General features: G+C 49.5%; 1 protein-coding gene across 1 annotated transcript in view; it reads left to right on the top strand.

Moving 5' to 3' along the window:
* Positions 1 to 3,258: 3,258 nt before the first annotated feature.
* Positions 3,259 to 21,270, top strand: part of AKAP1 (A-kinase anchoring protein 1) — a 41,297-nt gene continuing 23,285 nt past the window's right edge. The window contains 1 exon segment of the mRNA XM_038375895.2: positions 3,259 to 3,407. The gene's annotated coding sequence lies outside the window, so the exon portion shown is untranslated.

Here is a 21,270-nt window from a genome sequence, read left to right as displayed (position 1 = left end):
AGACTGCTGAATTGGAATTAATTTGCAAACTGGACACCATTAAATGAGGCTTGAATAAAGACTGGGAGTAGATGTGTCATTACACAAAGTAAAACCATTTCCCCATGTTTATTTTCCTGCCCCTACTGTTCCTCACACACTCTTGTCAACTGCTGGAAATGGCCTACCCTGATTATCACTACAAAAGTTTTTTTTTCTCTCCTGTTGGTAATAGCTCACCTTACCAGATCACTCTTGTTATAGTGTGTATGGTAACACCCATTGTTTCATGTTCTCTGTGTATATAAAATCTCCCTACTGTATTTTCTACTGCATGTAGCCGAAGTGAGCTGGAGCTCACGAAAACTTACGCTCATATAAATTTGTTAGTCTCTAAGGTGCCACACGTACTCCTTTTCTTTTTATTTATACTTGTTACTGATATGAACCAATGGAAACTTACTAATGTCAGATTTACAAAATAAACACGTGACAACATTAGTAATAATTCATATGTAGCACTTTTCAGCCATAGATCTCAGAGTGGGATTTCTATTCCTTTTTTACAATTAAGGAAACTGAAGTACGGATACGTGAAGTGATTTGCCCTTCTTCAGTGGCTGTAGTTGCTGGCTATCGTATTTGTCTGTCCACGTTTCTGTACTTCTACAGTGCTTGTTGAAAGCTTTGTAGAACAGCCTCGAGTTGCCACTGATTGCTTGTTTGAAGAGCCCAGTCACTGTTTGACTTCTATAGGTGATTGAGTTGTGCAGTCTGTGTAGATTAGGCTATTAGTTAGAATACAGATTACACATAACCAAACAACTAAATTAACATGAAGGGAAACACGACACAGCCATTTTTAGCTCCTCCAAGGAAGTGATTCAGATACCAGTGGCTGCTAAAAAAGGCAACGTTGGGGAGTGCACAGAAATTGCTACAATTACGAGGTGCCTCTGGCATAAAGATCTAAAACAAGCTGCATATGCCCAGTTGTTAAAAGCAGATTGAAACAGCCATTGCACCAGCCGAAAAGAGGGCATGAAGGGAAGCATTCCCCCCAAGCCGGGGAGCAGAAGTGGGAGTTTCTTTCTTTGAATATCCCGAATATCCTTGTTATCCAGGATGTCAAATGCAAGACGGTGAAGTGAGTTATTACAGTAACCTCTCCAACTCCATAGGGTCAGAGCGCACACTGTGCATGTGTCTAGACTTCAAACTGGGGTGTCATTCCCAGCTCAAGGAGACACAGTGGTGTTGTCATCCAGCTAATGCACTAAAAATAGAAGCAAAAAGAACAGGAGTACTTGTGGCACCTTAGAGACTAACAAATTTATTTGAGCATAAGCTTTCGTGAGCTCCAGCTCACTTCATCGGATGCATCGGATGAAGTAAATGCATCCGATGAAGTGAGCTGTAGCTGACGAAAGCTTATGCTCAAATAAATTTGTTAGTCTCTAAGGTGCCCCAAGTACTCCTTTTCTTTTTGCCAATACAGACGAACACGGCTGCTACTCTGAAACCTAAAAATAGAAGGTAGCCTTGCCCTTGGCAGCATGCGGTGTGGGATGGGCTAGAGTCTCCAATGGGTCCATATGCAAGATCAGTTCAGTTCAGCCCAGGGGCGGGTGACACAGTATGTGTGCGTGCGTATAGAGCCAGGATTGGGAGTTTAGGGTGGGGGTGGGCCGCTGTACACGGCCAGGCTCAGGTGCCCTGGGTGGGTCACAGATAATGAAACGTGGGGTGCTCTTGCAGCCCTGGCTTGGTTTCCAATGTATCCAGGGTTTACAGTTTGGTTCAATGGCGCTCAGCATGCCCACTGTACAAATTATTCCATCACCCCTGGGGTGGAGGGCAGGGGGTGATCAGGGTCCCAGGGTAGGGGATGTAGAGGAGTAGGGCTGGGGGGGAGGCTATGGGGATCAGAATCAGGGACATGGGGGGGGCGGAGGGAGCTGATGGACAGGATGAGGAACGGGGGGGCAGAGGAGCAGGAGCGGCGCTGTGGTGGGAGGGCCGAGGGGGCATGATCTGGAGCTGTGAGGGGTGCAGAATCTGGGGCTGGGGGGGAAGGGGGAGCAGGATGGGGGCAGGAGGGGAAGGATCAGTGGCTGGGGGGGCAGAGGCGCAGGATCTGGGGTGCAGAATCAGGGGCTGGGGTGGCAGAGGGGGCAGGATCCGGGGCTGGGGGGGAAGAGGGGCGGGGGGAGCGGAGCGGGAAGGATCTGGGGCTGGGGGGGCAGAGGGGCAGGATCCGGGGCGGGGGGAGCGGAGCGGGAAGGATCCGGGGCGGGGGAGGAAGAGGGGCGGGGGGGGCAGGATCCGGGGCTGGGGGGGAAGGGGGCGGGGGGAGCGGAGCGGGAAGGATCCGGGGCTGGGGGGGGAAGAGGGGCGGGGGGGGCGGAGCGGGAAGGATCTGGGGCAGGGGGGGCGGAGGGGGCAGGATCCAGGGCGGGGGAGGAGGAGGGGCGGGGGGGGCGGAGGGGGCAGGGGAGGAAGAGGGGCGGGGGGGGCGGAGGGGGCAGGATCCGGGGCTGGGGGGGAAGGGGGCGGAGGGGGCAGGATCCGGGGCTGGGGGGGAGGGGCGGGGGGAGCGGAGCGGAGCGGGAAGGATCCGGGGCGGGGGGGGGGGCGGAGGGGGGCAGGATCCGGGCGGGGGAGGAGGAGGGGCGGGAGGGGGGGCGGAGGGGGCAGGATCCGGGGCTGGGGGGGAAGGGGGCGGGGGGAGCGGAGCGGGAAGGATCCGGGGCGGGGGGGGCGGAGCGGGAAGGATCGGGGGCGGAGGGGGCAGGATCCGGGGCGGGGGAGGAGGAGGGGCGGGGGGGGCGGAGGGGGCAGGATCCAGGGCGGGGGAGGAAGAGGGGCGGGGGGGGCGGAGGGGGCAGGATCCAGGGCGGGGGAGGAGGAGGGGCGGAAGGGGGCGGAGGGGGCAGGATCCGGGGCTGGGGGGGGAAGGGGCGGGGGGAGCGGAGCGGAGCGGGAAGGATCCGGGGCGGGGGAGGAGGAGGGGCGGGGGGGCGGAGGGGGCAGGATCCGGGGCGGGGGAGGAGGAGGGGCGGGGGGGGCGGAGGGGGCAGGACCTTAGGCTTCCCCCACGTGCTCTCCCGCCCCTCTCCGCTGTACCCTGGGGGCGGGCGAGGTGGGTTGGAAAGGCGCATGCGCAGTTGCCTCGGCGGCCCGCGCAGTCGGGGCAGGCGAGGAGCTCGCCGGCGGGCCGCTCTCGCGAGCTGTGGCTGTCTCGCGCAGGGGGCGTGGCGGGGCGGGGCGTGCGGGCCGTCGGGTGTCGGTTGAATGTCTCAGTGTTCGCGAAGGGCCCGCTCGGGCAGCACGTGGGGACAGCGCGGCTCGCGGGGAGCGGCCGGGGGGGGGCTGGGCACGGTGCGCACTAGGGCTCTGCACCGGGGGCGGCGAGCACCGGACGGATCGTGAGTAGCGGGGCCGGGCCGCGCCGCCGCGTTCTCCGGGTGATGATGGGCCGGGCCGGGCCGGGCCGGGCCGGGCTCCCCGTGCGGTGCAGCGGGCCGGGCTTGGAGCTGCGGGGGCTCAGCCGCCAAATGGTTCGGGCTGAGCGGTGACGGGCGGGCGCCGGCGTGGGAGGGCAGCTGTCAGCTCTCGAGCGGGAGGCCCCCGCCCCTGCTGCCGGTCAGGTTCTCCGCCCCGCCCCCCCTCCCCCCGGCCTGGGGTCCCCCTTTCCCCGTGTGCTGCCGGTCAGCCCCTCCCCCCCCAGCCCTGAGGTCACCCGCAGCTGGGAGCTGCCAGTCTAGACCCACCCCCTCCGTCCGGGGTCACCCCTTCCCTGCTGCCCCGTGTGCTGCCAGGCAGCCCCCCTTGGCCCGGGGTCCCCCCTTTCCCGTGTGCTGCCAGCTACTTGCTGCCCCGTGTGCTGCCAGGCCGCCCCCTCCGCCCTGCCCAGGGTCACCCCTTCCCTGCTGCCCCGTGTGCTGCCAGGCAGCCCCCTTGGCCCGGGGTCCCCCCTTTCCCGTGTGCTGCTAGCTACTTGCTGCCCCGTGTGCTGCCAGGCCGCCCCCTCCGCCCTGCCCAGGGTCACCCCTTCCCTGCTGCCCACTGGGGACCCCTCCCCCCGACATACTGTCGGATTCTGCTGCATGTCTCCCCACTCGTGGGAGTGCAGCCCCCTGGAGCTCCAGGGTCTCTGGCGTATTGCTAATGTGTCCCCTGTTGGTTTTGGCAACTTTTCCCCCAGCTGCTCCTTGGCTGGGGTGCGATCGGCCCTTACTGGCCAGCATGGTGCCTATAAGGGGCATTAAGTAGCTCTTTTTCCCCATTGTACCCCTGTTCCTAGTCTCCCCCATGTACATACTGTAAGGGAGGGGAATGGGTGATGCCTGGTTGTTCCCATTCCCCTCTGTCCGTGTGGGGGCTTTTCCTTTTCTGGACTATTTGCAGCAGTTTTGGCTTTGCCACTGTAAATGGGGCAGGAGGTAGCATGATTGCATGGTGTACGGGTGCTGAGAGTTAATTGCATGGTGTAAGTTTCCCACCCAGGCAGCTGGGTTATCGGTGAGTCTGGCATTGTTATACTGAGGGTGTATTATTAACTGTCTTTATTTCACTCTAAGAGGATGAGGTTGGTGTCAGGTTTGGAAAGCCCCCCCCTCCCCAACAGGCTGTATGTATGGTGACTCCCTGACCCTTGCTATTTATGCACCTTCTGTGTGGGATTGCATACCTGTGTCCGTGAAAGGGGCTGGCAATGCCTCTTTAAAAGATTAGGATGAGAGAGCCTCCCCTTACAGTCCAGTCCCTGTCTTGATCTCTGGGAGCTAGATGGCATCAGGGTGCTTTCTTGACCCCTCACCTGTTGGGATTTTCAGAGAAATGGCCTGAACTCCTTTTTCCCAAGGTCACTCACCCTCATATAGAAAAGAGTACTCTCCCGGGCCTCCCGCCGGCTATAGGTTTACTCTTTCAAAGGTCATATATACCCAGACTGAACAGGTAGCACGCTGCAAGCAACCTGAGCGCCACGGCAGGCCTAGCTAGCAGAGGGCTTAGTAGTTTGTTCCCTTGTTCTGAACAACTGGTGTAGGTCACCCCTTTCCTGCTCCTGAGCAGGGGCTGGTGTTAAATGGTAACTTCAGGAACGTCACTCCTCTTCTCCTTGCCAAGTCTGTGCATTTGGCTCGGGCTCCTTTGATGCCAGATCAGCTCCCTGTACTTGTTTCAACCTGAAAAGGAGTGCATCTGGGTCTCCTGGTTGAGTGCAGCCTTATTTAGGGAAGATGAGTGACTGTGCAGGCATGTACCTGCTGCTCTTGTAGATGTGACACAGCTTTCTAACCCACTCTGTCTGGCTTGTTGATGCTTACATTAGGCAAAGGAATCAGTGTGCAATCCCAGTGGGGACTTGCTTAGCGTGGCTTCATTGATGGCTGTTGACCAATGGCTTTTGGGTTTGCTCCTTTAAGAAAAAGAAGCAAGTCTTCCCTGCTCAGACTTGCAGTTTGCACAAATCAAATGAGAGGTGTACTAGGCCAGAGCACATGGAGATACTTCCCACTGAAAGCCAAAAAACAACCTCCTTTAAACTGAGCATGGCCAAAAGAAATTGGGGATGAAATCCTGACCCCATTGAATTCGATGGTAAAATTCCCATTGGATTCATTAGTCAAGATTTACCCTCTGGTCTCCTTGAAAACTGATTCATATGTGAGTAAATAATAGTGTGGGTTTTTGTTTTAAATCATTGAAGAGCTACTACAATTTGTTAAAAGGCAACTGGAATGCTGTGGTGTAAACTACATTTGTCTCCGATCTGTAAAATTGGTAGGTAGGTAGATGAGAATCAGTTGAGGTGCAACATGCCATAGCTGTCTTAGATACTGGATTCAGAGTTTCCTGCCACTATGTAGATCTATTTCTGTAATATACAGAGGGAATCTTTAATTTCTCAGTGTCTGTGTGTGTTAAGCCAGTTTAAAGACAGTAGTTAACTCCACTGAAGTCCTAGCTCTTCATGTTTTGTTGAGGAAATACTAGCTGTAGACTCTCAGAAACACATTGTTGTACAGACCAAGAGTCCTGTGAGAGTCAGGGCTGGATGTGATTTCATGTCGGTTGGGAGCCGTGTTGCAACAGCTTGAAAAAGAAAGTGAGGGTCGACAGAAGTGTTAGGTGTGGATTTTACTAGTGCAGACCAGCCTGTCTCGTTTGTACAGCACCCAGCATAATGGGGCCCTCTAGGCACTACCAGAGAGTAAACAAACTATAATTACCTGACTCTTCTCACACTGGTACAACCTTTACCTGCTTATAAGGCCAATATGTAGCTAGAGGATGCAGTGAGCAAGAGAGGAATTATATTGAAGCACAATCCAGCAGTATTTTATTAGCCTGCTTGCCATGTTTCTTTCAACTCCCAAGTAAAAATATGAACTGAAGTTTTTTCCAGTGTCGTCATGAGCTTTGAACAAGTAGATTTGTGCCTGGAATGGTAAACGTTCATGGCAGTTTTGCAAAGTGTAGGAAGCCGCTGCCCTTCTCAGTAGAGAAGACACGGTATCTGTAGGATGTGTAATTGGGGAGTCTCTTCCCACCCTTCCCTCCACAGGAAATCTTCACACCAACCAATCCATAGTGATATGAAATAGCAAAGGATAGGTGTGCTGCACCATAGACCATATTGTTAAGGAAGAGTCAAGGACAGCTGAATGAAAGTAACTTGTATGGTTTGACTTTCAATGTTTCTTGGGCTCGTCTGACTTTATGCTGCCGTTCTAACACCTGCTAGGTGTTATCAGAAAGCTGTGAACTTTGTCTCAGGGGAAAGGAAAGGACTTGTTGCTGAGGAAGGTGGTAGCAAGAGATGCTAACTTCACATTTCTCCTGTTTGTTTTGTGTCTGTGAATGATCTACAGAGTTACAGCCATGCAAGCTTGTAGAGTGAAATGGGAAAGAAAGCATATGACCTGCTGGGGCATGGCAGGGTTGCTCCAGGAGACAGTCTGCCTTTTCCTCAGTAGAGAATGCATTTGGGCAGTTTAGAGCAAGGGATTAAGAGCTGGGAGTTCCAAGGACATGTCTACATGATGGATGCTGCAGCTATGTCTCTGTAATGCCCGTAACGTATGTTTCCTGTTGCAACGGAAAGGCTTTTTCCATCGCTGCAGGTAGTCCACCTCTCCGAGCGGCAATTAAATCGACCTAGCTGTGTCTGCTTCAGGGGTTCTCAAACGTCATGGCACCGTGACCCCCTTCTGACAACAAAAATTACTACATGACCCCATGAGGGGGAACTGAAGCGTGAGCCCACCCAAGCCCTGCTGCCCCGGGGATGGGGGGCGGTATTCCAAAGCCTGGTGGGGCCAGAACTGAAGCCCAAGGGCCTCTGCCCCAGGCAGGGGGCCTGTAACCCAGGGCTGAAGCCCTTGGGTCTTGGCTTTGACTGGAGTGGCAGGGCTTGGGTTTTGGCCCTGGGCGATGGGGCTCAGATATTGATTCTGGCCCCGGGCCCCAGCAGTTTGTCAGCCCTGGTGACCCCATTAAAACGGGGTCGCAACCTACTTTGGGGTCCTGACCCACAGTTTGAGAACCATTGGTCTGCATCATCTGGGGTGAGGATGGCATAGCTACAGCACTCAGGATTGTGAATTTTTCACTCCCCTGAGCGCCGTTGCTGTGTTGACCTAACTTTTAAGTGTAGACCGGCCCTTAGTTCTGTCCATGGTTCTGCGATTAGGTTACTATGATCCTTTTCAGCCCAGTTCCAACCTCTGGCAGGCATTGGTCCTTCCACCCCTTCCCTACAGATTGTGGGGACACCCTGCAGAAGGTTCTGCTTGTTGGCTGGATCAGAAGAGAGGCCCTGAAGCAGATTAAATTTAGGCTATTTATCCAAAAGTCCTGTCTCTGGAGAATCTAGTTTGACTCTAGCATATGTGAGCCTTTCCAGTGGGTGGTGCTTCTCTGGAGGTGTTACAACCTGAGTGAATTTGCCTAAATCACCCCGCACTGTTCTTAGTTCCTGGAGGGCTCTGGTCACCCTCTCCCAGGGAATTCCATACAGGCCCTGGCCCACAATGATACCTAACCATATCACAGCAAGATCTCCCAATGATATTACAGGAAATTGCTGAAGCTCCTCACTATCATCTACTCCAGTCTGCAGATTTCAAGATACCACTTCCTATCCCGACACCAACCCTCTCAGTGCCTAGATAGGTGAAGAGCAGTTTTCATTTCCTGTGTGTGTTATTGAGCACTATTGATGCGTTTCTTCGTCATGCTTTTAAAAATTCTCACATGATTCTGAAACTTAGGAATGGGTCAAGATGGCAGCCCTGGAGACTGAAATCTGTAATCTTAGCACAGGTAACATCAGGGCAGGCTTCCTCCCAACCAATCACCATTGCCAATGCTATGCCTCTCCTTTGGCTTTGATGAGTTGAAGGAGATCTCAGACTCCATGTCCTTTCTGTTTCTGGTGTTTGCTCCAGGTGGCCGGTTTGATTGGATAAGCTTCTGCAGGCTGGGACTGTTTACTGTGTTTGTACAGCGTCTGGCACAATAAGACCTTGGCCTGTTGGCTCTACTACAATATAGCTGTTGTTCCAGTGAAAACCTAGAGCTCCATTGTGCTGAGTTCTGGGCAAAAGATGTAAAAGAATCAGTCCCAAGCCTTTCTGGACACCGTTTTTACTTTAACATTTTGATTCTGTAGGTATTTGTTGCATCACAAAGATTTCAACTCTGTAATGGTTCCTTCTTATGGAATCATAGGACTGGAAGGGACCTCGAGAGGTCTTCTAGTCCAGACCCCTGCACTCAAGGCAGGATTAAGTATTATCTAGATCAGTGCTTCTCAACCTGCTGGCCACATGCGGCCCAATTAGCACACAGATGTGGCAGGATCCTGGTCCCGTGCTTGGGGCTTTGCTCCTGGCCCCGCTCTTTGGAGGGGTCTCTGGGCAGGGGTTGCTGGACACAGAGGTTTGTCACAGGGTTTAACGAGGCACTGCGGCCCACAATGATAAGTAGGTTGAGAACTACTGATCTAGACCGTGCCTGACAGATATTTGTCTAACCTGTTCTTAAAAATCTCCAATGATGGAGATTCTGCAACCTACCTAGGCAATTTATTCCACTGCTTAACCACCCTGACAGTTAGGAAGTTTCTACTAATGTTCAGCTTAAATCTCCCTTGCTGCAATGTAAGCCCATTGCTTTGTGTCCTATCTTCAGATGTTAAGGAGAACAATTTTTCTCCCTCCTCCTTGTAGCAACCTTTCATGTACTTGAAAACTGTTATCATGTCTCCTCTCAGTCTTCTCTTCTCCAGACTAAAACCGAGTTTTTTCAATGTTCCCTCATAGGTCATGTTTTCTAGACCTTTAATAATTTGTGTTGCTTTTCTCTGGACTTTCTCCAGTTTGTCCATATCTTACCCGAAATGTGGCGCCCAGAACTGGACACAATACTCCAGTTGAGACCTAATCAGTGTGGAGTAGAGCGGAAGAATTACTTCTCATGTCTTGCTTACAACACTCCTGCTAATACATCCCAGAATGACGTTTTCTTTTTTTCCAAGCGTGTTACACTTTTGACTCCTATTTAGCTTGTGGTCCACTATAACCCCCCGACCTCCTTTCTGCAGTCCTCCTTCCTAGGCAATCGTTTCCCATTTTAGATGTGTGCAACTGATTGTTCCTTCCTAAGTGGAGTAATTTGCATTTGTCTTTATTGAATTTCATCCTATTTACTTGAGACAATTTACTTATCAAGGTATTTTTGACATCTCTAAAACTCACGGATAAACAGGCTTGTAGTGTGTACCCTGAAGAACTCTTAACAATCGCCACTTCTAATGAAATAATTAGACTTGAAGCACTACCTTCTAGACTTTCTATTAATAACGGCTGGTCTATCGGTAAGCATTCTATGACACGTCTCAGTATTACAGCCAATTAAAATTTCAAGTGACTAGTCATGTGAGGTGCCCGTCTTGAGACAGGATCCAGATTTTCAGTGTGGGTGCTCAGCACTTACCACGAATGAGGCCCTTTTAACTTGTCTCATGCAGGGAGCCTGGAAATTGAGATGCCCCAAATCACTAGTTGCTTCTGAAACTTATGCTATTTTTCATGTGTTTTTGACAATGATTTAAAAAAAAAAACAAAACAAAACCCTAGGCCTTATTATGTTCCATTATGAAGGTTCTGTTTAATTTTTCACTGGCACAGCAAAATTTCATGCTGTGCATAGAAGATGGGTACTCCTTTAGGGGGCCATGCCATCACCATTAGCAAGGTTTGAACTTGCCTTTTTGGTGACTGATCCAAACAGTTCCTCAAAGAACAGATCTGAACAGGTGGGACATGAGACTACCTTTAACCTCTGCTACCACCGGTACTGAGCTGCCCTTCCTGGCTGTACAGTTGAGAAACGTAAGTTCTAGTAGAAATGAATGTGATTTCCAATGCATAAATAGCAGTAGTCTTGTGATCCACATGTGTTGCTTATGCATGTCTCTAGCGTTCCATAGGTGCTGTTTGTGAAATAGCAACTTGGCATGTCCCTGGAACCTCTTAAAAAGAGTTGAAAATGTATTCCCATCAGTACTGTGTCTGTGAAACCTTCTCTTAAAGGGACAATGTTTTTAAATGTGATATACTTGCTTTGGAATTCTGGACCCCATTGAAGTAAATGGGAGTTCTGCTATGGACTTCACTGGGGCTTTCAACCCTCCCTAGCACTTTGTCCACTGAGATGTTGGTTTTTTGTTGGAACGTAACTAGTAATCTTTCACAGGAGGTGAGGGTGTCCAGCACTCTGCAGGGTGAAAGGATGGTCTTATGGCTAACATGTGGGCCTGGGATTCAAGAGATCTGGCGCTGCCACAGACTTCCTGTGTGACCGTTGGCAATTGCATAATTGCTTCATGCCTCAACTTCCCTGTCTGTAAAATGGGTGTGATGATGCTTTTTCTCCTTGCCTTCATCTTATCCACGTAGATTGCAAGCGTCTCAGGGTAGGCAGTGTCTTACTATGTGTCTGTACAGCACCTAGTACAGCGGGACCCCAATCTGGGGTAAGGCCTGTAGTGCTACCATAATACAAGTAATAACAGCAGAGCCCACCCCTTGTGATTAGATGTCTGAAGTGGGGAACATTACTTCTTGCAAGAAACCTGTTCCCTCTACAAGTTGTCATCCTCTCCATTGTTCAGTCTCTTTGTTAGATACTGTGACATTTGCTTCCTCTTCATAGCCTGCACGAATACAGCACTCTTGCGTTTCCACAAGCACTTGACATAGTTGATGTCCTCTTTGCACTTTCCTGCAGTGCAGCTTTCAGAGAGCAAAGTGCCGCTTTTAGTCTTTTCTCTTCTGAAGGATCTTAGTTGACTGTTTGTTTCAAATAGCTGTTTGTCAAGGACTTGTTGCTGTGCAGTGCGTATGCTAAGTAGCTCTTGAAGTTGCTCTTTGCAGGTACCTGTTTGCCTAGCAAGGCTGCCGCTTGTGAGAAGGCCTCCTGCGGCATCTCTTCGCAACATTTGAGTGCAGGGTGAGGGAGCATCTTGTGCTGGTGTTCTGCTCCCTGAATGTTGTGCAGTGTGCTTTCCTCTTCCTATTTTGCTTTTATTCTTCAGGCTTTATTTGCACAGTAGGGGCAAAGTGCACTGCAGAGACAGTCTGGTCTCCAAAGTTGGGTGTAGTGTGTACGTACCCATGCAGACCCACATTCTGTTTGTGGAAGCTGATACAATAGACCCGTGTTTGACTTCCTTAAGAAGTTTTGTTTAAACCATTCTCCTGTTTGTAAACTAAACATTGTAGTACCTTGAGTGCCTGCCTGAACCAGCATCCATCAAAGTCAATGGCAGAGCTGAGGTGGGGCAAGGAGCAAGCCAAGTGCATTGGTACTGGAAACTGACTCTTCTTCTCCAGGCTGAATGAAAGCACCAAAAGTAACTGCATGAGTGGTGGGTTTTAGAAATAGTTTCAGTCTTAAAGAGTTGTTAGCAATACTAGTAAAGCAACGCTTTTTAACCTGTGTAAGCTGCTAGGTGCCAAGCACAATGCCATCGCCTTAATCTCTTGCAAAGCACTTTAACATGGAGTTAAATTGTGATCTGTAGGCCAGGTCTACACTAGAGACTTGTATCGGTATAGTTACATGGCTCAGGAGTGTGGAAAATCCATGTAGACTGCACTATGTTGACAGGACACAAGTACTGCCTCTTGGGGAGATGGATTAACTATGCCGACCGGGAGAAGCACTGTATGTGAAGACAAGCCCCTAATTACAGCCTTATCTGTTAGAGGCTCTGGCTGGAGACGGACCTTAAAAGAGAACTGCGGTTACAAAACAAACTAGCCAGGAAATTCTGTCTTGCTGTGATTTGGTGGTGGTTTTTTTAAACTTGTAAAGTATGGAAATGTGTATTTAATGTCACTCAGACAATCTGTCTTTCTCATTGCCCTCACCCCAGCCCAGCATCAGGAGCTAGCTTTGCGCAAATCCTCTGCAGTGTCCACTCGGCTTTAATAGTTTAGGTCTGTGCCCTCAAATATGGGACATCTTGCTAACCCATGTGATCTAATGTGTCTCTGTCAGTCATTGACTGCGGTGGTCATGGCATCCAGTCCCAAGCAGGGATCTCTTACCAAACTGTAGCTAGCTGTCACTGCTGTGATGTAGTCTGGGCTCATAAAGAAGCCCAAGGCCCTTCAGGCAGCAGAAGGCCCACAGTAATCTTGTGTAGGGACACAGGTGGAACAGCCATATCTGGAGCCTCTACAATGGCTTTGTTCCAAAGCTAAGCTGGTATAGAAGAGTGGCTGGGGAGGAAGCCTTTTGGACTTGGATCTGCTGGTCAAGAATCTGTGCAGAGGGGTGGCACCAACTCACAGGCTAAGTAAGGCCTTTGGAGGGTGCAGTGCTGGGCTAGCCCCCTCCAGTTTGAGGGGGAACTTTCATTCCCCAGGCAAGGGCACCTGCTTAAAACTGGAGTACTCTGGATTCAAGCAGTTTCTTTGTGGTTTTTCCCCCTAATGAAGTTACAGAGAATGCAGAACTCCAAAGATGAAATGGTTTGCGTATGTCTGGGCTCAGCTTGCTTAGGGCAAGTCTACCCTACAAATGCAGCATCTGCCCGGCTATAGTGGTTTGATGAAGATGCTCTAAGCTGATGGACCTATTGGCTTAGTTACTCCACCTCTGAGAGGCGGTAGCTATATTAACGGGAGAAGTTCTCCTGCAGACATAGCGCTGTCTACACGGGGTTTAAGATCAGTGTAACCATCGCCTAGGGGTGTGGATTTTTCACACCCCTGAGCGATGTCATTATGTCAAACCAAGTGTCTAGTGTAGACCTGGGCTTCGTTAACCAGAAACAGTGGAGAAAATTCCAGCTAACCCACTGCAGCACATTTGTTTTAGGTGTGCTCCACATAGGTGCTAAACAAAGTAGCTGGCAAATTAATGCCCAGACATGTTGGGAGTCATGGAGGGGGGTGTGTCTTTCAGATTCACTCCTGTTAAAGGAGCTCGTGATCCTAAAAAAAACTGCCACAATTGCTCTGGCTAAAGCACTGAGGAATTATCTATATTTCCCTTTCATATAACAACCAGAGTGGCTCTGAGTCACCAGCTGAGTTGAGTGAATGAGGGAGTTGTAAATAATGAAGCAATCTGATGAGATCGGATGAAATAGGGACCTTGATAAGGGGTAGGAAGGTAATACAATCGGTAGAGCAGGAGGAAGCCTGGCGCTATGATGGGGTTAATGTTAACAAGTGCGTGAACTATGAAGTTATTGCATAGTTGGAGGAGTCCACTCACTGATGTGGTTGCATCCACACACGAGCAGGGCATGCTATAGCAAGTAAGTGGTAAAAGGGTTAATGTTCATGAGGTGCCATTTGTATATGTGTAAGTTTTGCAGCTGGTAAAGACACTTGCAGCAAAACTGCATTTGGGCTATGCTGACACTTCACTTTAAACTGGAGTGGGCAAACTACAGGCCGGATCCGGCCCCTCAGGGCTTTGTATCTGGCCGCAGGACTGCTCCGCATGGTGCCGCGGGCCCCACAGCGGTCGGCACCACGTCCCTGCGGCACGGGGGGAGGGAGGGGAAGAGGGGGACAGAGGGCTCTGTGCATTGCCCTTGCCTCTAGGCACCGCCCCCGCAGCTCCCATTGGCTGGGAACAGGGAACCGCAGCCAGTGGGAACTTCGGAGGAGGTACCTGGAGGTATGTCAATGTGCGGAGCCTCCCCCCCCACCCACCCCCCGGCCTCCAGGGGCCACGCAGGGACGTAGTGCTGGCCGCTTCCCGGTGTGGCGCAGCATGGGGCCAGGGCAGGCGTGCAAGGAGCCTGCTCTGACCCTGATGCACGCTGTTGCCACCCCGGAGCCACTTTAGGTAAGCAACGCTGGGCTGGAGCCCGAACCCCTCCTGCACCCTGCCCCCCAACTCCCTGCCCTGAGCCCCCTGCCTGCACCTCTTCTGCACCCCAACTCCTTTCCCTGAGTCCCGTCGCACCCCTTGTGCACCCCAACCCCTACCCTGAGCCCCTTCATACACCCCGCACCCCTCTTCTGCCCCAATCCCTTGCCCTGAGCCCATTTCTCCGCACTACACACACACTCTCTCCCTCCCGCACTCCAACTCCCTGCCCCAGCCCTGCCTACAATTTACCCACCCAGATGTGGCCCTCGGCCCAAAAAGTTTGCCCTCCCCTGCTTTAAACCCTCACTTTTTTCAGATGTCTTTAAAGAAACTGCTCTGAGCCCCTCTGCTCTGGCCTGAAAATGGTTCACACGGTCCTAATTCAGAAGTGCTGCTGCTCTGACAGCTAGGGCCATGTCTACACTATGGGTGCTACAGCAGCACTGCTGCTGTCTTGCAGCTATGCCGCTGTAGCATAGACACTGCCTACAGTGATGGAAGGGGTTTTCCCATCACTGCAGTTAATCCACCTCTCTGTGTGGCAGTAGCTAGGTTGACAGAAGCATTCTCCCATCAACGTACCTGTGTCTACACTGCAGGTTAGGATGGCATAACTGTGGCTCTCAGTGGTGTGAATTTTTCATGTTCCTGAGCACCTACCGATGTTGATCTAACTTATGTGTAGACCAGGCTGAACTCCCAAATGGAGAGAGATCCTCCTGAAACATGACTACGGCTGTGAAATTACATTTTATTACAGCCATATATACTAGTGTAGCAGATTTAAATGCAGATGAAGGGTGTGGGATATAATATGATCAGCCCCTGGCGCATGCGACATCGAATGAGATAAGAAGGGCTTTTAGGTGGACCAGCTTTATTGCTAAACACAGGTCTGCGCTGGTACCTGTAGGGTCCAGTTCCAGATCAGAGATGCTGGTTTAGTGTGTTACACACTAGGCTAAATCCCTTCACTTCTTTGTGCCTCAGTTTCTTCCTCTGAAAAATAGGTTTGATAATTCTTACCTACTTCAAGAGTTTGGAGGTTTCTTCTTCACAGAGCATGCTGATTGCTGGATGGAAGGTGCTGTGACGTGTTGATTATTCTTCACAATCTGAACACTCTTGTTAGCTTTGCCACATGCTTCATGTTAACAAGGTTTTGGTAAAGGAATGGTGAGGGAATGTCTCTTGCGGCCCTGTTCTGCTAGCACTAAGATTTGCGGATTAAAGTGTACGTGAAGCAGCAATCTTTGGTGCTTCACAGAGATTTGAATTCTGATTCTACCTCTTTTACATTCGGGTAAGATTGAGAGGTTCATCTGATTACAATTTATTTTTTTTTAAATCCCCTAGGCTGAGGTCTTGTCTGCCCAGGCCTTTCCTCCCCCTGAATTTTGATAGATTGTCAACTCGTGTATTATGAGCTCACAACTCGAGATGTCTTTTCACTTTAACTGTATGTAGGAGGATGTACTAGAACAACAGGGGCAGGCAGGATCGGGAGATGAGTCCTGAAGGGGGTGGGCATTCTGCAATTGATTCTATAGTTTGGGGTTCAGAGGGAACGCTTAATTCAAGGTGATGTTGCAACCTGAATCCAAGGATGCTACAGATGCCTGTGTTAGCACCTAATCCTTCCCTTGATTGTCCTCTGGCGAGTTTTTTGTGCTGCCTGCCTGCTTGGGATTTCTTGCCCCTCAGTGTTTAGCCTGAATTTGAATATACAGATGGTCCCTGTAAGCCAGGAGTAATAAATTATTTTTGGTCAAGGTCCATACTCCAGAAAAAATAATGCACAAATAATAACAATAATGATAATAAGTAAATAGAAAGACTTCACAGGCTGTCCAGAAGCATCTGGCGGTCCGGATTTGGCCTGGGATCTTCTTATTGATTACCCCTGCTGTAAGCCATACATCTATCCTGGGTAACCAGAGAAAGGGTTGGTACAAATGCCTAGCTCCATCTCATGCTTTGATCTTCTAGGGGAACTATAACTCCCTGACACTGAAGTGGGGCTGGGCTGAAGTTTTTCTGATGGCTACTTCTTTGTATTAATCAATCTTGTGGTCTTAATTTACTCTTAGCAACTGTGAGGACTGAAGGCCCCTCCATCAGATTTTATCATCTGCTGTTCCTGTGTGGCTTATAAGGCACAGCATGTGCTATTGGCTATTTTTAGTGTGGAAAATTTCAAGAGCCCATGTGAGCCAGTTTAGTGTAACTGTGCCAGTCCTGTCCAGCACTCCTTCACCCGGGCAATACTATTTCTTTAGTGGTGTATTCCACATCGCCAATACTGCAGCCCTAGGCAATAATATAATTATTCATTTTAGAGGGAGGCATGTCACCTTGCCAATGAAGCATGGACTCAGTCAGGAGATCTGGGTTCTGTTTCCAGCCCTGTGGCGAACTTGCTTTGTGACCGAGGCCAGTCACTTAATCTGTCTGTGACTCAGTTTCCTTGCCCCCCGCGTTATGGAACGTTAATGTCCATAAAATGCTGTGATGGAAAGAGCTCTGAGTACAAAGTGTTGTGAGGCAGAGAATGAATACAGTAGCAGTTCTCCAGAATCTTATTCCAAAGTCTGTGGCTATTGAGTCTCTTGAGTGACACACATTTAAAAACAAACGATGATTTGTAAAGTTTGAAGGAGGCTGGTTAAAGGGAAGCTTTGAAAATCAGCTGGAGTAAACTTTTGCTGGATTTCTCCTTCTCAAACCTTAAGACTGAATTCTCTGGCCTGCCTGTAAACCTTGTACTGTTAACATTTCAAGCCATATAAGGATGTGTATATGAAGGATTGTTTGTTCTGGCTAGGGAGCAGCGCAACTTAAAACATTAATCATATCTGAGACCCTGACATAAGCAAGTGGAATGAGTTTGTGGTCCTCGACTTATTCTTTAAGATAGGAGGACAATGTTTGTTTACAAATGCCATGCCCAGCCGCCATGGTCCAGCAAACCCACTCTTCTGCTGAGGGGTTAAGTGGCTTGCTTGTGCATCACAGCTGGCAAACAAGACTCAGAGCACCAAATTCTTCCTTCACTGTCTATTTAAGGTGACATCTGTTGGTGTTACTGTCACCTGGCCAACTCGGTGTTTAAATGCCTGTTTCTATTTTGTGTCGAGCCAGTGTCTTCTATAGAATTCTCTAGACTAGGAAAACTTGGGGGTCTTGTTACTCTGGTTTAACCCTTGGGCCAGCACACGGCTCTCACTGAAACTAAAGGCATGACAATGAAACTGCACATCTTCACAGGGAACGTTTGCTAAAGCAGTAGTCCCACTGTGAATGAAAAATCACTGACCAGTTAAGCTCCCGAGTCACTGAAATGATGAAAATATCAATGTGCATTCACACCACACTTATATTTTTAGGAGTCTTATTTACGAGGCTTTGTGCTCAGGATGTTTTCCCTGCAGCTGTTGCTGCTGTCACAAAGCAGTGGAGAACTGCAGGGCACTGTTTTGTGCTTCCCCACTTCATAGGGAATGGGCTAATAGGGCAGTCGGTTTAATCAGGAAGGCTCACTGGGGACGTACTTATGCAAGCATATGTAACAGCGCTTTAATTTAGGCTTGTGGTACACCCCGGAGGCAGCTTGCGTGGTGGTTCTACATTTAATTATAATGCATAACTTAAGCACACAGCAAATGAACTTCAGGGACTGATGACAATGCACTATTGTGCTGTACAGTGGAAGCTTGAACTTCTCTTCCGAAGAGTATGGAGTCTTTATCCTTTCCACTTAAAAAGTGCATGGAAAAACTAAAAGCCTGAAACTTACTTTTTTAATGACCTTTTTTTAAAAGGTTATTTGAGCCTGCAGAATGTGAATCTACAGCTTGAAAAGATATGATGTTGGTTGGTTAGTTGGAACATCTTATCTTCAGCAGAGTAAGTCCTGCTAATCAAGCTGTGCTGGGCAAGCCGGGAGCCACTGTGGTTTCTCTCTCTTTCTCTTCCCCCCCCCCCCCCCCATGAGGTTTGTAGCTTAAATCAGGCAGGTACAATGCATGCAGCTAGTTCTACAAAAGAATCTCTTATGTAATTGAAGGAAGCACTTACCACAGCGGCTTGATATAGTGGAGATGTTACTGTGCTACTTAATTGATGTCTGTAGTCACTTGTGCTTCAGCAGTTTGGAATAAAAAAAAAAAAAGGCCTTGTAGACTTCATTGTCTCCGTCTCCTGAGTGTCACTTAGTGATGATGATAGTATCCTGACTGCGGAGGCAAAGGCAGGGATTGTACAGTAGGAAAATCCAACTGAAATCCTAACCAGTCTCCAGTTATGAGCCTGTATAAAGAAGTTGTCAGTATAATTTCATGGCACGGAAAGTGTCTTGGAAATCCTGGACCAGATTTTTTTTTTTTTTTTGAAGTGGCTGGTGATTGTCTAACTTGCTACTTCAAAAGGGCCTGATTATCGGAGTATCTGAGGACCTTACAACTTTAATGTATTTACCTTCTTAGCCTTCCTGTGAGGTGCTCTGCGTTTTTTAAAAACCGGGCCCCTTTAAAGTGTGTAACTCCTCAAATCGCTAGTCACTTTTGAATAATCTGTTCCTTGTGCTTACATTAACACCCAACTCTTTTCTGGTTCAGAGTGGGAATGAACATGGCCAGTAGAGACTGCCCTAGTGTTTTCCTCTTCTCTAGTTCAAGAAAATATGTGCTTCTAAAAAGGAGGTAAAACGCCAGTTATTAAGCAATGCCAAACTCGTCTCCAGTGAGCCATTGCCACTGTAGTGAACTTGACAGTCCCTGTAAAAACAGTGTTTACTTCTGTCACTCATTGGCAGAGACTTCTGGGATCTGTCTAGATAAAAGTTCTTAACGTAGCCAAAGAGACCCTGTCACGCTTTCAATCCTGCTCCATGCAAGGGTACAGCGTGAGAATGCTCTGCAGCTAGGCAGTATCGTTGTAATGGACAATGATTTAGCCAGCCCCACCTTCCAGCTGTGTAGATTTTTTTCTGTTAAGGAAAGGCATGTCCGCCCTGCCTTTTTATAACTCAAACAACATTGGCAAAGGAACAGTGTGACAGTCAAAGCATGTGGCATGAGTCTCTCTTTGGACTGTAAGTGTCTGGCCTGAAGTCACGAGGCCTCGAATCAGGAAGTGGAGCAAAGGAGAAAGCGGAGACTCAGCTCTCCAAAAAGTCAGAAGAATAAGAGGCAGCACTTGCAGCAAAGTTACGCCCAAAGCAGCAGGATCTCTATGGGCTGACGGCTTTTTAAAGAGATCTTCTTAGGGAATGTTAAGATAGTTTTATAGGGACAGCGCAAGACTGCAGTCAAGTTTGAAACCTTAAAGCCTTTTCTTCTCTGGGGATGGGGGAAAGGTGTTCACTAGGGTTTTATTCTGTTAGCGAAGAAAAGGCAGTTGGTAACTTTCACTTGAATTAGCAAACCCTTTGCTCCCCTGTACTCTTTAACTTGATGTGCTAACTTGTGTGAAAACTCCAAGCCGCCTTGTCGTCTTTTACTTGAGTTCAGCTCACACTTCAAGTAATATTGCTGCATTACAGAGGGATGTTTGGAAGGAGGAGTTAAGAAGCATCACAGGCTTCCCTCTGGGGACTTAAGTTCAAGTCCAGGTCTGGCTCACCAGACCCTGGCAGCGTAAAGTAGCTAGAAAGGGAGCAGATTGTCTGAATCGTTGTCCAGTGTCCCTGGTTGGCAGGCCACCCCGCAGTATTACAGTGGGAGGAAGCTGGCTCCCTGCCCAAGCGGCTAAAGAAATTGAAGAGAGAAGGGATGGTTTTAAAAAAAAAAAAAAAAAAAAAAAACCTGCACCCTGCTCAGGCCAGGAAGAATTATTCTAATCTCTGTAGTATCCTTTTATAACTGAGCAACCTGTAGGGAAAGGGCAGGGGCTTGTGGGGGTTTTGGTTTTTTTGCAGGCCTGATGTGGTGAGTCGCTTGGAATGTCAAAGCTGCTTATGTCAACTTAAATTTGCAGCACGGATTAAGGTAAATAATGGCGCTGGAGGGAGTGGTTCAGTGTAGAACTTAAACGGAAGGGCACTCCTTTAGCAAGACTATCTGCCGGGGCTGTGCAGTGCCACAGCTGAGGGCCTGACTAGCTGAAAGGGCCATTCAGTGTCTCTCTAGATACCCATGTTGTGATCCCAGCTCAGCAGCCTGTCTGCCTTAACAGCAGGCAGGGGCGGGGGAAATGCCATGATCCTGCCGTGAATGCAGCAGAGTGGATTAGCCACTCCCATGACCTTGAAATTTGTTAATGTGTTGAAATGAATCCAGAGCGGAGTCTGCCTTTCTCCAAGTAGCATTCTGATGCAGGGTATAGGAGGCAGCCCTCCCCATGCCTTCTTGCTTACCGGTTTCTCTTCATAGACATGGAAGCACACTCCTAAGCCTCTCCTACTCTCAAAAGTAACAATTTAAAAAAAAATACTGTAATTAACTGATGCTGTATCTAGCTCGGCAGAAAACGTTTCCTGGATTCCTGCCATGGTGTGTGCGCACAACATCCAAACAATGCGCTAGGGAAATAGCTGAATGCAGTGCTAGTAAAAGATGTCCTGGGTCCCTCCTCAGAAAGAGCAGAGTGACTTTCACTCCTGCCCACATGGTGCTTTAAACTTGACTGGAGGCACTACCTCTAGGGCTAGAAGGGAGCTGCTTTCCCACATACTGGCCTTGTCACTGACACTTCAGTGACCGGGGTGTCTCTCTGTTGGTGGGGAGGACGCTTGTCTTATGGAAGCAGGCTGAGGCCACCAATGAATGACACTTGGAGCCACCAAACGGCTATGAGCTAGCAACAGCTCTTGGCTGCTGCTGGTTTAAACCAGTGACCCAGAGGCAAGAAACTCTGTATCCCATTGCCAGAACTCGG

Source organism: Dermochelys coriacea, chromosome 17, assembly GCF_009764565.3.
Source record: "Dermochelys coriacea isolate rDerCor1 chromosome 17, rDerCor1.pri.v4, whole genome shotgun sequence".
In the NCBI taxonomy this organism is placed as follows: Eukaryota; Metazoa; Chordata; order Testudines; family Dermochelyidae; genus Dermochelys; species Dermochelys coriacea.
The sequence above is the reverse complement of the archived record's forward strand: the minus strand, read 5'-3'. Positions and strand labels throughout refer to the sequence as shown.